The following is a 15,586-nucleotide window of genomic DNA, read 5'->3' as shown; positions in this document are numbered from 1 at the left end:
TCTCCTCTTCCACCATGGAAGAAAGAAGATGAGGGGTGGAATATGGCTTTACGTGCCAAGCCACAGCTCCTACTGTCACTGCTGCTCTCAATCTGGTATGTCACCTGACTTTCCTTTCTCCTCTTCTGGGTTATGTTACATCTATAGAAGGAGAGCTAATACTTTATAATCTATAGCCTCTGGTGTCATAAGTAAGATAAATACTGTAAAGACATTATTCAAAAAAAAAGGCTATATTTTACCCTTTTTGGTTTAACTGGGGGAAGAGAAGGGGATATCCATAAATGAAGAAAAAGAACTTTGAGGTAGAAGTCATGAAACCTTAACAAGTGAAGCATAGAATAGGGGAGAAGGGGGAAGATAAATGTAGCACAGGGCGAAGAGATATCTGAGATGTTGAAAGTAGTCATTTGCTTGTTACTGTTTTAAAAAGATAATGCTTTGCATAGATTTGATACTTTGCACTATTGTTCCCATGATATTTTTTATTTATGCTTAAAGCAGGAACAACACCGCCCCACCCTTCTTTAGAAACTGAACTAAAATTTGCAAAGAAATAACTCTGTCACTCCCTTGCCCGGAAAGTTATCTACTGTTTCTCATCATATGCAACATATTTTTCAACCTGTAGTTAGTGACTTATCAATAGGCCACAAAGTCTTACCTGGTAGATCTCCAAAAGAGGTCAATATTTTATACAATCTTATCTTCATTCCAAATCATAAAGATTCTGGCAGGAATGAGGGTCCAGAGTCTATTCTTTTCACATGTTTTAACTCCTTTTCAATGAGCTATGCTATAAGCCATTTTAAAAATAGTTTCTGCACCCACACCCTCCTGTCCCACCTCCCTATCAGCAACTTGAACTAAGAGCTAACATTTATTCAGCATCAACTATATGTCAAGTGCTAAATGTTTTCCATACATTGTCCCAATTAATCCACAAAGTCTTTACGAGGTGAGTATTCGCTTATTCTCATTTTACAGGTGAAATTAAGTAACTTGTTCGAGGTCACCCACCTAGCAATCAGAAACAGGAGTTGAAACTAGACATTCTGATTGTAGAGTTTAAAGTCTATCTCCAATCCTACTCTATTACCTTCAAGTTTCACATAAAGTCAGTCTAGATCTCTCTCTACAGTATACACTAGATATAGGAATTTAATATTAAGTGAAGGACATAAAACAGTGATCATGCGTACCCACAAAAATCAATTAGTAGATGTGAATTGTGGCTTAACAAAACAAGTTCATTCATTGTCATTTTGGGTTTGTACTGGGATCCTTGAAGAAAAAATAATAGCTACAGACAGCTTATCTCAAATTTAAATTATTGGTATGAAACAATTAGGGTGCTTTTTAGTTAACTTAAAGCTCATGGTTAAGAGTTAATAATACCTTCACAATTTGATTGTAAAGAGAGAATGTGAATTAGCCAACCTATGACAGTATTATTTCCTAATAATTATATAAGAAGCTTCCCGTAAAGGAGAAATAGCCTACCTTAGAACAAAGAATCTAGAAGCAAAGTTATCATAGAGATTTATTAAACTTATAAATCATTCTCCTTATTATGTCTCTATATACCTATTTAAATTATTAAACATTAAAGCAAAAATATTTTGCAATCTAAAATATTTTTGTCCTTAAAAATATTTCCTCCTTTAACTTCCCTTTTGATATATTTAGGGATAAATAAAAATACACAAATTTCAATTCACTCATGAAGACCTTGTAAGTTAAAGTATCTACTTCTGACTATACGATCCAAAATTCAGGATATAATAACTGACGGAATCCAAGATGAATCACACAATATTTTCAGAAACAAATTTGAGCCTTGATTATTATAATAATTAACTTTATTGGTATCAATGGAATTTCTAAACGATTTTTAAAAATTACAGAAAGGACTTTTAGAGATTATACAAAGTAATTTTTAAGTCAATTCAACATGAATGGGGATGATCACATTGTGTTTACATATGAATAAATTTGTATAATTCAATTACTACATCTCAAGAATAAAGGGAAATAATATTATTTAAGAGGAGGAAGATCTTCCAAATGACAACAAGATGATTCCCTTCCATCTAAAAAGATGAGAGCTGAGAGGGGATATGTTCAAACTATAAAATCATTAAAGATTTAGATAAGGTGTCCAAGAATGTGTTCTCCAAATCTTAGAATTAGGGATCTTTTGTTGATGCTTGAAGGAAGTAGTTTGAGAATAAATAAAATAAAGTCTTATTTTACATAACATGTAGAATTCTTACCAAGCTCATTATCCCAAGAGAAGGTAAAAGCCAGAAATTATATGTTTGTGCAAAAATATGAATGCTTAGACCTTGACATCATGGATGGCAATTATAACTCCCATAAAATGTCACTAAGAACTACTGTTAAATCAGAGTACTGAACTGGATGAATCAATGATGTGACCCAAAACGCCCTTCTTAGGCTTCAATGCACAAGAAACAACTATATGAGATAATAAGACTGTGTTACATTTTGTCTCTAAAGGATGCTTTTTCTTTGTGTACCAACAAACTCTTATTCCTTTTCCTTGAAGCATGGAGATAAGAGGCAGCTATGCCACAAAACAAGAAAAGGATAAGAGGATGAAAAATAGAATATTACTTATGCCTGTGGATACTGCTTGCTTGGTTAAAGTAGAATATAAAATTCATAAAATAAAGAGTATTGTAATTCTGAAGCTACTACTATATAGTTCAATTTTGTTAGAATAAAACTTGTACATGACTATTCTCTCAACAATATCAGGCAACCAAAAAATACTTATTGAGAACTGTTTTAGTCAAGGATCAGTGGTTGCAAGGACTAGAAACCTAGGCAAATTAGTTCAAGTAAAAAGATTACGCAAAGAATACAAGAGAATTGCCAAGAAACAAAGAGCAGGAAGTATAACTGCATCTTATAAGAAATAGGAAACCTGCAATTCTTACCATTTCTCTGTGGCCACATGGTCTGTGCAGGTCAGCTACACTTTCCTTTCTGCAAAGTGACTTCTCTCTTGCTCAGGGTCCATCTTGGAAACATCGGCTTCTGGCTACAGGATTTTATAACTTAAGTCTTACCCTCATATAAGCTAGAGTCTCTGTCTTGTAATTACACTAACATTTACTGAGACCATGTGCTGAGTGCTGTGCTAAATGCTTATAAATATTATATATATGTATGTATATATATATATAATATATATATATATATATCTTTTACTTACCAAAAGGACCCTATAGAGCAAGTACACTTATAGATGACCACAGAAGGAGTTGGAATCCAGATCCATCAGACTCCAGGGATGGTGTGCACAATCACAAGATTAGATTACCTCTCAACAGAGAATCTTATTGATATTGCCTAGCCTAAAGGATTAATTTCCCAGAGTCAGGTAATCACTTGACCTATACAGCTGTGAATATCTGTGTGTTTGAGGGAGAGGGGAAGGAGTGGTTACATGATATACGCAAGACAGCAAGGGCTGTATTCCCCAAACAGAAGCTATTAGATGCTGTGGGGAGTTAATAACTGGAATATAGCAAACCTTTGGCTTTCAGAAATTTAAATTTTTAGAATTTTAACTCTCAGAACATAAGGTAATTTTAAGAACCATCCATATATATATATATATCTCACTACATTTAGCAAACTGTATTATAATTATATTTTTATGTATATTTGTCTCTCCCACAGTCTGGAATGAAGATGTAAACCCTAACCTATTCGACCTGTTGCTTCAGCAACTATAAATATCCCAGGCACATAGAAAGCACAAAATAAGTGTTTAATTGAATGAATGAATTTAATATATAAAATACTGTAATTAACACAGATGCCACAATCTTTGGTAGGAAATAATCGCATAGTAGGTGAACTCACCATTCAGCAACACAATCACAATGTTATGAGTAAATTTTGAGATCTGAGAGTATCAACTGCTTTAAGATGCAAAACGATCGATACTACTCAAATACTGCCTTTAAAGACTTTTCTTGTCATTTAGATAACAAATATCTGGAAAATAGTATATAATTACTTGCTAAACTATATCTCTATAACACTTCTATTCTTCTTGTTACTTCAAAAAGTACTTCAGAAATATATAGGAATTCAGCCTTAGATCCGTTAACCAGTTTTTAAATCTGTACAACCTCAATAGGACATGATAAGAAATATCCTTACTTTTGTTATTTTGTTATGATTTCACTGTATGCTTTTCTAGGGAGCTGACTCTAGTTTCCTGAGCTTAAAGAATTATCTTTGAGAGTGACAAACACTATAGAATCTATTTTAGTTATTAAATAATATCAGAACTTATAGTTAACTTTTACATGATATGCTGAGCCTGATAAAAAGAAAATTATGCTAGGCATGATTTTGGCATGTTTTATTACTAGAACAAAGTCTATCCCTTCATTCAGAATTTTATAGGTTTCACACTGTATATTAACTTCAAGTAGATAATGAAATTAATTTATAAGAATCTCACTTAGAATATTTCTATACATAACAAAATATAAAAATAAATTAAACATTTTTCAAAACTAACATTTTCATATCTCGTTATTGCTGTTTGTAATCATTACTATCATTATAATAAAACATATTGTACCTTTTTTCATTTTCAGAGAATTTTCACATATTAGTTCAGTGTACTTGCAACAGCTCTCTGTTCTCCTTAAGGCTTACCATCAAGGGAAACTATTTTACTAGAGCCTAACCTATTGAGATTTTACAAAAGCCTAACCAACCAGAGGAAAGGATATACCAATCTCAGATTCACTAAAACACAGTCTTAATCATAGGAGCATAGAATACTTCCCTTTCCCCATACAATACCACCTATTAATAGGGCTACTGAATAATAACAAAGGATTACAGCTAAAAGAACTGTCTATTTATGAAGTCTACAAGAAAATCCCAAAACAACCGAGGAGACAAAAACAAAGATACTAGAGGAAATATTTAGCATCTGATACCATGGCTATAGCTAACAGTTAACACAGCCAAACTCCTCGCCAGATAAACATAAAACCTGACACTAAAAGCATATCTACCTCAGTTTCTTTTTACCTTATACAGCAAGTCCAGTTTTCAACAAAAATTACAAGATATGCTAAAAGACCAAAAAAAAAAAAAATAGAGGCTGTAGAGACAAAGCAACCATTAGATCCAGACTCATATATGGCAGCGATTTTAGAATGACCAGACTGAGAATTTTAAGTAACTGTGATTAATATGTTAAGGACTCTAGCGAAAAAAGTGGACAATATGTAAGAAGAGATAAGTAATGAAAGCAAAGAGATGAAAACTCTAAGAAAGAATCAAAAGCAAATGCTAGAAATCAAAAACACTATTACAGAAATGAAGAACGCCTTTGATGGACTCATCTGTAGACTGAACATGACCAAGGAATGAATCATTATCAAAATATCTGATAAAGAATTTCTGTCCAAAATATAAAAAGAGCTTTTAAAACTTAACAAGAAAACAAAACAAAACAAAAAACCTTATTACAACATGGGCAAAAGATATGAACATATACCTCACCAAAGAAGATTATAGAGATGGTGAATAAGCATATGATGACCAACATTATAGATTATTAGTGCATTGTAAGTTAAAACAGGATTTCAATATATGTCTATTAGAATGGCTAAAATCTAAAACAGTGATGACACCAAATGTTGAGAAGGATATGGAGCAACAAGAACTCTTCTTCATTCCTGATGGGAATGCAAAATGGGACAGCTATTATGAACTGAATGTTTGTGTCCTTCCCAAATTCATATGTTGGAACCCTAACCCCCCCCATGTGATAATATTAGGAGGTGGGGCCCTTGGAAGGTAATTAGACTTAGATGAAGCTATGAGGGTAGGACCCCCACAATGGGATTAGTGCCCTTACAAGAAGAGGAAGAGACACCAGAACTTCCTCACTCTTTCATCTGAGAAAATAGCAAGAAAAAGGCCATCTGCAAGCCAGGAAAGGGTCCTTACCAAGAACTGAACTTGCTGGCACTCTGATTTTGGACTTCTCAGCCTCCAGGGCTGTAAAAAATAATGTCTGTTGTTTAAGCCCCCCAACTATAGTGTTTCGTTATGTAGGTCAAACAGACTACAACAGCCACTTTGGGAGACAGTTTGGCAGTTTTTTACAAAGTCGAACATAGTCTTGCCATATAACTCAGCAATCTCTCTCTTGGGTAGTTACCCAAATGAGTTGAAAACTTTATTCATAATTGCTAAAACCTGGAAACAACCAAGATGTCCCGCAATAGGTGAGTGGAAAAATAAACGGTGGTACATCCACACAATTCAGTATTATTTAGCAATAAAAAGAAATGAGTTGTTGAGCCACAAAAAGACATGGAGAAACTTTTTTTAAAAAAGCAGACAGAAAACACTACATAATGTGTGATTCGAACTATATAACATTCCATAAAATGAAAATTATGGAGACAGAAAAAAGATTAGCCATTGCCAGAAGTTGAAGGGAGGAGGAGGGGTGAACACAGATTTTTTAGTGCTGTGAAGCTATTTCATATAATTATGTAATGGTGGATGCAAGACATTATGTATTTGGCAAAACTCATAGACCTATATAACATAAAGACTGAACCCTAATGTAAACTGTAAACTTTAGTTAATAATAGTTTATCAATATCTGTTCATTGATCATAACAAATGTACCATATCAACGCAAATGTTAATAATAAGGGAACTGGGCCATGGAGAGGGAGGGAAGGAGGAAGAAGAGGAGGAGGGAGTATATGGGAACTCTGTACTTTCTAATAAATTTTTCTGTAAACCTAAAAAATAGTCTATTAATTAAAAAAAATACATGCATTCAAAAAGGCTTAAAGAATTTGCATACACGCATATATTTAAGTAGTATTTTAATTTTGTTACATTTTTTACTCTTTCTGGTTTTTTTAGCAATAGGTATTAATTGCTTTATATTTTTAAAAAATTTTAAAAATAATTATGCCAAACAGAATGAAAAAAAATTGGCATTAACAAACTGATAATATGATCCAGATGAAATTTTAAATCCAGAAAATTGTGATCTCTGACAATGTTGTCCAGTTAACACAATCTCTAATCCCTGTCTTGTCATATATTAATTAAAAACCATGCTACCCACTCCCTCTTGTTTTCTAGAGAGAATAAGTGAGGGATGCTCTTTAAAAAAAAAAAAAAGATACCATAGAAACTGCTAAAAATTACTAATGATGAGAAAACATAAGGTGTTTCCTTTGACTGAAGAGGGAGCTAGGCCTGGAAAGGGTTTCAGTGAAACCTCTAACAAACTAACAAAGGCTAAACTTATCACAAATTAGAAGCACAAAGAGTTTTCTATTAAATCAAAGGCCTTTTCAGTCCAACTGTAAAGCGATACGGAGAAACAGCTTAAATTCAATAAAGTATGAATCACAGGTTACCTGATATCTCTCCCCTGGGCAGAAACTTGTTCTATCTAAATGTATTTAATTTCTACTTCAGTGTAGATATATATTTTCAAGTTCACAACTGTAAGAATTTTCTGGTCAATATTGATATGAAGGGTATAATTTGATATAAGTATAAATATAGCTTTTTCAAAGTTTTCTTTTATGGCAAACAGGTACATAAAATGTGCCCTCATACATAAGTTTCTTACTCTTTGCTTATTGATGAGATTTTAAGTCTTAAAATAAATATAATATATAATATATATTTATATATGACATATAAAATATATAATCAAGCCCCTTTCCCTATTTGTCTTCAGACTATTGTTAACAAAACAAAAACAACTCTTAACAATATTAATACAATATTTATTGAAATGGCTTTGGTGTAATAATATCTCATATCCATTAACAGGCCTCAACCTTTCACTTAAGCCCATCTAAGTAGCTTGATCAGTTTCCATTATAATAATGTACACTTTCTTTCATTCCAGCATGATATGGCACAGAGATTTATTTCATATTGAACTTTTTTTAAAAAATGGATTCAAGAACAGGTGTTTCAGGCTAGACTTGGAACTGCGTAAGTGAGCTTTGTGTCAGAGTATGATAAGAAAACATTTAAAATTTTAATCAAAGAATGCCAGGCACCAGAGGCAAATAGCATGCAATTTTTTAAAATGCTAAATAAAGCCAGCTGTCAAAAAGGGCAAACTCACTGCTGCTTACAGCTGTTCACCATCATGCAACAAAATATAAAGGCTCTCTATTTCTTGAGGTGTGCCTTATCCACGTGAGCCTCTGCATATCATTTCCATACTCTGGGGTTAAGTTACCATAGCATGGGCATAAGACTATTCAAAGTGAAAGAAAAGTGACTTTTTGGTTATCTATTGTTTTAAATTATCTACAATTATATCTCTTTTAATTAATTTAAGAGAGAGTCGATTGATCATTTCTTACTGTTCTATGCAATGGCCACTGAGAGAAAGTAAGCTCTTCCGTTTAGTGCCGCTAGAGGAAAATGTGTCAAAATCTCTTTTTTGAATTGGGATACTGAGTGCAGGTTGCAAACACGTGTTGTCTCACATCCAAATGACAAAAGAGGTTATAAAACGACAACTAAGGAAATAAAAAGGAGGCTGAGATTTTACTTTATTTCTTCCGGTAGTCACTAACCTAAACACAGAGAGGAGAAAGGACAGGAGAAAGAGCAGTGGCCTTTTATAAAAAATCCACAAACTGAAGAGTCTTCTCTAAGTATCTCTTAGCTGTGGTTCCTGATGCGAAATAGTATTTGATTAATTTAAACTAAACTAATTAAATGTACAACTGGATAACAGCATATTATGTTTTACAAAAAAAAAGCAATAGTTTTAACATGCTAGTTTGCCCTTGACAATAGTTAATTATGTCAAAAATATAGCTGTAAAACGATTTCTTTTGCTGTTATTTTTAAAGAATAACATGGCTAGATAAAGAGCTCAGGCTATTTTTTAGCCACAATGCAAAGACTGCATTCTAACCATCTCCAAATGATTCTTTTTTACCATTTTTAAAATCTGCTTAGTGTAGAGACCCAGGCAATTCATTTCAATGAGACAGAACCGTGAGGTGGGCTTTAAGAAATAGTATAGCAAACGCATTTATAGAAATGTTTTCTTACATCCATGGCCATTCTGTTTTCACTCAACTATATAGATAATGACACTACTAAAATGAAGAGAAATATGTATAAGTAAAGAGTTAAGGGCATATTACAGTTGTTGTAGTAAAACATATGTTAGTCTTTTTGTTAAACAACTGAAAATGCCATCAAATATACATTTTCATACAAAATCAATGTCAAACAATATATCTGCACCAACACAGAACACAGAGACTAAAATTATTATTCACCACTAAAGTATATTTCTTTTCAGACTAAGAAAAATGTTCAAAAAAGATTTCATTTAATCAAATGAGAAACATTTAAATTATATATCCACAGCAGACCAAGATACAGTGATTTGTCTATATATACGTTAATTAGTTCAATAATTACATATCAATATGATATTCAGAAAAAGTAGCTAAAAGCTTTTATATTTTTAAAGATGTCATGAATATACACATAACATTTATTACTCATACAATGAATACTGGTCTGCACAAACGACAAAACTAGGGAGTCTTATACCTCTCCTGCCTTTATTTTTGTTTGAAATACTGTTCAGTTGACAGGGGGTAACTTATCCTTTCCTCTCTTTGAGAAAAATGCCTTCATATCTAACCATTTCATTAATTATTTAACTGTCACATTCTATATTATTTTAGCAGAAAATGCATCTCTCGATGTGGTTCAATACTTTCCTGTGTACTTAATTTAGAAAGTATAAATATTTAGGGTGATATTCATTGTTTATATCCTTGCCACTGTTTACAATGAAGGGTCGAGTAATAATAACAATGTTAATTTTATATCATTTTCTCAATTCAATTCAAAATTTCCTAACAAGGAATTCTCTATTAACTTGACTATTTTTGACGATATTCTTCAAAAGCACAGTTGCATTTGTTTACCTTTTCCCCAAATCAGGTGCAATAAAATTACATGTTGAATTCCTATGAATAAGAAATCTATCATAAAAACTGCAATTACTCTCAATGTAAATGTTGGTTTACAGTTTTGCCTGTTCACCTAAGAACCCTCCATCAGATTTGTTTTGGAGTCCCTTGAGAAATGCAACATAATTAGCTATCAGACAGATTTTTAAGTCACATTCTATCAAAGGATAACTGAGAAGTAAATGATTTAATGCTCTCTTCCACATAATTCAGCAAATTAGAGGCAGAAGAAAAAAATAATGCACAGGAGTTCTGATACTTTGGCACTATTCTGTGTAAGATATGACAGGCACATGAAATTTTTATCATCATCCATCAAGCACCCCAGGTGTGCAAAATTCTATACTAAGATTGCTGGTCATTTTACAAGTTTTTCAAGACCAGTTCAAATGCCATTTCTTTTTATTTTTCTGGCTTGGATAACTGTAACTCTCAATCCTTTGGAGTTCTTATTTAAATCTTTATAAACATTACTAACCACATTTTGCCTCATGAGATAGAATTTTTAAATGTTTGTGCTAATTTCCTATTTAGACCGGGAGCTTCTTGAGAACAGGGACTGTCTTAACCATCCATACAGAAATTGGCAAACCTTTTCTGTAAAGAGCCAGATAATAAATATTTTATGTTTTGCAGGCCACATATATCTGTCACATATTCTTTTTTTTTTCTTTTTTTTTAATAACCTTTAAAAATGTAAAAGGCCTTACAGAATCAGGCTTTGGGAGTTATGGTTTGCTGCTCTCTGAGCATAATGTTTAAAGATCAGGTTCTGAAGTTAGAACCTGATCTTTAATAAGAAACTAGGGGTTTCTTATTACCTCTGGCAAATTATTTACCTAAAATGTGGATAATGATAGCACTTAACTATATAAGTTTATTGTGACTATTAAATAACATATGCAAAGTTCTTAAGCACTGTTACATAGTAAGGTTCACTAAATGTTAGCTATTGCTGTATATATTACTTTCATAATACCTGAACTGAGAAAGTATTCAACAGATGTTTACTGAATCAAAGATATCCAAAGAGATAGACACACATACAAACAGCTGAGATTTTGTGTAGGAAAATATTTTATGTCAGATAAAAAATTAATGTGTAGGGATAGACATAAATGGAGTAGTTGAACAGAATGGAGAGACCAGAAAAAGACTGATATATTGTCAATCAATTTTTGACAAAGGCACGAAACAATTCGATGGAGAAAAACAAGGTTTTCAAAAGAGAATTGTGGAACAGGTGGATAAACATATGGAAAACAAAGAATCTCAACCCTTACCTTACACTATACATAAAAAATAATATGAGAGGGATCACAGATAAAAACATAAAAGCTAAAACTATAAAGCTTCTGGAAGAAAATAAAAAAGACTATGTTTGTGACCTTAGGATAGACAAAGATTTCTTAGGACACAAAAAGCACTAACTTTTATAGTTACAAAAAAAACAAAAATCAATGAACTGGACTTTAACAAAGTTAAATTTTTTTGATCTTCAAAAGACACTGTTAAGAAAACGAAAAGGCAAGCCACAGACTGAAAAGAAATATTTACAAATCATATTTCCAATAAAGAACTTATACCCAGCTCTTTTCCACCTGGAACCATGAAGGGTGCAGAAGAGAAGAAGAATGTTCCTGCTGTGCCAGAAACCTTAAGAAAGAGTAAAGGAATTCTGCAGAGCTGAAGATCAAGCGTCTGAGAAAGAAGTTTGCCCAAAACATGCTTCAAAAGGGAAGGAAGAAATTTCTCTATGAAAAAGCTAAGCACTATCACAAAGAATATAGGCAGATGTACAGAACTGAGATTCAAATGGCTAGAATGGCAAGAAAAGCTGGCAACTTCTATGTACCTGAGGAACCCAAATTGGCATTCGTCATCAGGTTCAGGGGCATCAGTGGTATGAGCCCAAAGGACTGAAAGGTGCTGCAGCTTCTTTGCCTTCGCCAGATCTTTAATGACACCTTTGTTATGCTCAACAAAGGTTCAATTAACATGCTGAGGACTGTGGTACCCAAACCTGAAGTCAGTAAGTGAACTGATCTACAAGGGTGGCTATGGCAAAATCAACAAAAAACAAATTTCCCTAACAGATAACACATTGATTGCTCGATCTCTTGGTAAATGTGTTATCATTGGCATGAAAGATCTGATTCGTGAGATGTATATTGTTGGAAAATACTTCAAAGAAGCAAATCATGACACAAATATATAATAAGATACAATAGGTAAATGCACTAAATATACTTAACACATATATAGTTCAAATCAGTGCCTCTAAGATAGTCATTCATGGCAAGCCATAGTTAATCTTTCCTCTGACATAGAGACATTATATCATTTTTAAAAATGTCGAGATTATATTCCTAAAAGGCTTATCTAACCCTCTGAACTCAACCCAGATACTAATGACTAGACATTTCCAAAGGATACAGATGGACTGCCCTATAGATTCTAGAATCTCAATATGGGTGGTTCCATGACTGGCATTGGATATAATCTAGAAAAAAGGGACACAGCACAATTACTTTTGGCAATACTATCACTGGATATTCTGAACTGCATGGATCAAGATTGGCCAGAGGTAGCAGCAGAAGCAACTACTAACCCATTCTACCCCCTAATTCCTACTGTCCTACTGTCCAATTTCAGTGGACACAACAAGATAGGCAGTGGCAGCAGAAAAAGGAAATTGCTGGTGATTTACCTTTTATCAACTGCTTTTTCCATCATGCCATAAAATCTCATTGGACTGTTCTAGGCTAGTTCATTCCTAGCCATAACCTAAACATACTATATTCTCCTAGAATAAAAATAGCTTCGAATATAATATTTAATGCCCAAAAGGAGAGGAGCATGCTACGGTGCTTCAATACTATGTTTTGGGTTGCTTACCTAAACAAAATCTCTTCCGGTCTGGTACATGTAGTTACATCTAGTCAACAGACAGTTTCCAGAGGGATGGTCAGTTAAAGGCTCTCACTTTTATGGGTTTCTAATATTCAGATCCCTAGAATTTGCTCAACACATAGAGCAAATTTAGTATTTTGAAAAAAACTCCTCACTAAAGACTACTCTTCACTTTTAGGCAAGTTACCTGGAAATTCATGCCTTGGGTGTGTTCAGATTCCTAGGCATTAATTTTGACACAGCTCTCACAAAGTAGAAACTTCATAGGAATTTATTTAGTCTTGTTCCTTAGTATTACCTACATAGTAAAGATCCAAGATAGCTTGTTTTATTCCAAGTCTCCCTCCTGCCTCCCCAAATCATCATCCCGTCAGCTTGAAGAGCTATAGAATTAACTGAAGACTAAACACTTGTCAGGAAGTTCTCTGATTTGGGTCAAGGATGGCTCTAGCTAAGAAGGCAACTCAGTCCTCAAAACCAAAGAGGAATTGGTCTAGTTTCCTTGACCAGAGCATACTTCTGGTACCCAATCAGTCTAGACACTGAGATTTTACTGGACAATCTAAATAAACCCCAAGAGAAGTGGAGCTAAAGCTGGCTCTCTGTGGGAGAACAAGCAAAGGGGATGGTTATCCTCACCTTGCCCCTCTATAGTAATTCACTTCTCTTTGCATTTACATTTCTGAATGAATTTCACAAAAAGCCATCAAGTACTTCTAAGTTTCGTCAATGCTGGTTGCAAAATTTCTCAAGAGAAGCCTGGCTGAAATCCCATGACCCAATTGTGTTTTTATTGTTATTTTGTTCTGTTCTCACAAAACCAAAGTGGTAATAAGAACATGTTGGTTGATTTAGAATATATAAAGCAGTGTCAAATATATTATCAATTTGAATCCTAATGACAACTCTGTCAGGTACATAGAACAGGTATTAAGAAAGGTTATGGGACACTAGTTAAAGTCACGCAGCTAATAATTTCTGATTGCAAATCAATGACATTGATCTGTTCTTCTATAGACTATGCCTTTCCTCATTCTTCAAAGTACCAGCTTATGCTCCCAATAATGCCTTTAATTCAGTCAGGAACAGTTGCTCTATCCTCCGATGACCTACAAAACTTTATATTTCTCTTATGACACTTAACATATTTCATCTTTGTTACATTTACAGATTTATGGGTCTTAATATTACTCAATGCAAGTTCCTGAAGGGCAAGGACTGGACATTATTTATTTTTATATCCCCCATAGCATCTAGAAACTCTCAAATTTTTACTTGATGACTAGTGCACTTCCCTACATATGTGGGTGACCCACTTTCTTAGAAACTTTACACTAAAAAATATTATAAATATAAATGTTACACCTAAGTAAATATATATAGTAGTTGTGTAGTAGTTGTACTTTTAAAAAAATAAAGTTGGACATCAGACTTTTGAATTGTAATATATCTTTTGAAAAATTAATTTGATTTATAGTATTATTATTTACAATTAATTGCTTCCAGGGAATACAACCTGCATTGCTTAAAAGCTTCTTGTATTATACTAGTAAATTAAACGTTACTTGAATCAAAAGGAGCACCTCTTTAGGAAAAGGTGGGGAACTCAACTCTAATCCTTTTCAATACTGCCAGGAATATTTTTATTCTTTGAATTCTGAGAAGAAAACAGGAGAAAGAATCCTGATCTCTAAAGTAACACCTAGAGATGTTTGCAATTCTATCATCTGATTTTGGCCTTCTGCTAAAGGCAAAGAAAATGTGTGAGAAAGAGAGTCTATTATTTAAATAAGATATCTCTATCTCTATCTATCTATCTATCTATCTATCTATCTATCTATCTATCTATCTATCTATTTTATACCGTTGCCTAATGTAGAAACCTCTATTGAACTTTCTTATGATTAACATACTTTTAAAGGGAAAAAAAGGATATATATAATTCTCTTTATATATATATAAACTATTTCTCACTCCAAAGAATTAGCCTATATTTATATAAACCTGAGGAAGAATGATAAGGAATTCTAGATTTGTATCTTACTCAGAGCTCTGACATATAAAACTAACCAAATGGACTAGGAGGCATTATTAACTTTCTTTAGCTTTTCAATAATTATCTTTTTTGTAGAATCATTCTAAACTTGAATGTGATCTATGTGTTTTAAACAAATAATACTTATTGAAATGCTACTGAGTGATTGCATTCTTCCTTTTATATATTTTGATGTTTGAATCAAAAGCCAAATGTGACTGAGCCTCAAAGACTTACATAGGTGTGCCTCAGGAAAACAGAAAAATCCAAACATTTAAAAAAGGGAGGGGGAAGAGAAGGAGGGAGGGAACTAGTGATCAGAGGACTAATAGCTCATATTAGAAAACGGATTCTTTACTCTATGAAAGGATTTCCTTTCTTTACATAGCTCTACTAGACTGTTTAAAACATGATGATATATAATTCAATGTATAGCAAATCTTTAAGAAACATATTTGTAACATAAAGGTATACCAGTATTTCTAAAAACACTGATAATTTGTGATACAGGTAGCAAGGCTATGTGGCCCAGAAATCCCACAGGAAAAAGAGCACC

At 33.1% G+C, this 15,586-nt stretch overlaps 1 protein-coding gene and 1 pseudogene across 5 annotated transcripts in view; one reads left to right on the top strand and one right to left on the bottom strand.

Moving 5' to 3' along the window:
- The window catches only part of FUT8 (fucosyltransferase 8), a 190,334-nt gene that overhangs the window by 22,792 nt on the left and 151,956 nt on the right, over window positions 1-15,586 (bottom strand). The gene's annotated exons all lie outside the window — the stretch shown is intronic.
- On the top strand, window positions 11,689-12,300 carry LOC120612735 (60S ribosomal protein L7-like; annotated as a pseudogene).

Source organism: Pteropus medius, unplaced genomic scaffold (assembly GCF_902729225.1).
Source record: "Pteropus medius unplaced genomic scaffold, Ma_sr-lr_union100, whole genome shotgun sequence".
NCBI classification, from domain to species: Eukaryota; Metazoa; Chordata; class Mammalia; order Chiroptera; family Pteropodidae; genus Pteropus; species Pteropus medius.
This window is presented reverse-complemented; position numbering and strand designations above follow the sequence as displayed.